Here is a 2,425-nt window from a genome sequence, read left to right as displayed (position 1 = left end):
TCTTCCCAACTTGTCAAGTGCTTGTTCTTTGAGCTTTGCTGTTCCCTCTGGAATACTCTTGCCTTCTCAATGCCTGGCTAACTCCTGCTCAGTCTTCAGGTCTCAACTTGGACCTCTGTTTCTCAAGGCTTCCTCTGACTCACCAAGATTAGCTTAGCTGCCTGTTTAGTATCCATAGCAATTATTTACCATACACTACTGATTTTTTTGCAGCCTTATATAACTTGCTATACAAACACAGCTTCCAGCCCTGTATACCACTCCTTCCTGATCAGATCCCAGGCCCCTCCCCACCATGGAGCCACCACTAACTCATGGGATCTTGTATGACTCTTCTCACAACACTTATTACACTTTTTTGGTAACTATTTGTTTCCATTCTCCAGTAAATTGTGAGCCCCACAAAGGACCACTTCTATATCACTTACCACTTAGAAGCAAATGGCAGATACTGATTGCTCAACAAAAGTTCAGTGGGTGAATGAATCCTTGGGGGTGATTATAGGTCTATCCTCCTTGGTAATGAAGTTCAATAGATACATATAATTAATTTACATAGTGCTATAGAATTATTGTATTATTAGTATCTGGCTGTTTTACTTCTTGAGGGTACAGTCTATGCCTTATTCAATTTCTTTGTTCCAGAAAACTCAGCATGCCTGGCACATATCGTTTTCAACCAACTTTACTGTATCAGTGACCATAAGAAATTAAGATACAGAGGCACAGATAACTGAACTACCCTACATTGCACAGAGCTACCTTGTCCCAGAAGCAGGATTAGAACTCAGTCTGGGAAAAAAAAAAAAAAAAAGGGCAGGGGGGAATACTTGGAAGGAAGCCATTCAATGTCTAAACAGAATACCAGTATGAATGGGAGAAGCAATGAGTTCTCTCCATCAAGAGACTGGCCAGAGAGGTATCTGGCTGGCTCAGTCAGTAGAGCATATCACTCTGAAGTCATATGAGTCATGAGTTTGAGCCCCAAATTGGATGTAGAGATTACTTAAATTACATAAACTTAGAGAGAGAGACTGGCCAGAAGCAATGGGAACTGTCAGGGCCCCAGACCTCCATAGTTAAGTATCCCCATAGTGGACAAGACCCAGGCCAAGGAGTGTGAGGACAGGGGACTTGGGTATTTCAGCATGGAAGGGAGACTGGACCCAGACTTGTCTCTTGTAGTTGGTTTCAACCCTCAACCCCAGGCACTGGTATTAGGGTATTATTTGTTCTTCTCTGGAATCTATTTATTGCTAAGATAGTTCTTTCCCCAGTGTTACTTTCCTACAGTGAGCGAGTCACTGAGAGGGGCTGGGAAGAATAATTTGCTGTATAGCCCACTGAGTATGTTAGAATTGTCTCCTTCTAAGTCTTTAGCATAAACCTCCCCCCTCTTCAGCTTCCCCTCCAGCTCTAGGCCTCAACTTTTCATCCCCACCCCAGACTCTCCCAGTGGCCCTAGTGAAACTCCTGAGACAGAAAAGATAAAGAGAGAAGAGAAAAGAGAAGCAGCATTGTGGTGGAGGTGGGGGGGAACAAGTAGAATTCTAATTTTCTCCCCTTCCTCCATTTTTTGAAAACACTAATGTCCCTACGTCGAAGCAGCAGATAAGTCTCTCGCTTCCCTAAACATCATGAACCCTCAGAGGAAGCTGAGCCTGGAGCCCCCTTCTTCTATCGGAAGAGTCAGCCTTGAGGCTAAAGTGCCCAAGATGGGAGACAGGTGGGTTTTTCTCTAACTGGGACTTTTTCTCTTTTATAGCGTATTTTGAGTAACCTTTAAGCACATTCACATGCTCACAATATTTAATCTTTGTACTGGAATGCAAATTCCATGACTTATGTCCTCATTGGACCAATAGAGGATGAACTTGGGGGTATGTGACTAGGTCTCAAAAGCCAAACATATCAGATTCTCCTAAATATACTTAGTTTCCTTCACTCCTGGATTGGCAGGGTTTCCACTGACATTACAGAAAACTGCCCTGTGACCCAGATCCTGCATGGAATGCTTTAGAGTAAAGGGAAAAAAATCTGGTACTCACATCTTCTCCTTACCCCTACACCTAATAGTTTGTCAATCTGTTAAACAATACTTTTTGCTACCTCTCAACCCAGACAACACTGTGGCAGCCAACAAAACAAATCTCATTCTCCTTTTTCTCCAAGAATTAGGTCTAGGAGTCCAGTTGCTTGCTTAACAAAGTACAGCAAATGTTAAAACACCCTGACTCACAAAAGACCTGGCTGCTGCTGAAATGCACATGACTCCGTAAGATAGCTCTGTCTACCTGCTGACTTCTAAATCAAGCCCTGCAATGCTCATTTTTGCTCCATCCCCAAACCAGGATAAATGGGATTCAGAAGACTGATTCTGTGTCCTCCCTTATGAAGAATCTCATAGGCCTTCCGTGAGTGTGAA

The sequence above is a fragment of the Crocuta crocuta genome, unplaced genomic scaffold, assembly GCF_008692635.1.
Source record: "Crocuta crocuta isolate KB4526 unplaced genomic scaffold, BGI_CrCroc_1.0 scaffold242, whole genome shotgun sequence".
Taxonomy (NCBI): Eukaryota; Metazoa; Chordata; class Mammalia; order Carnivora; family Hyaenidae; genus Crocuta; species Crocuta crocuta.
This window is presented reverse-complemented; position numbering follows the sequence as displayed.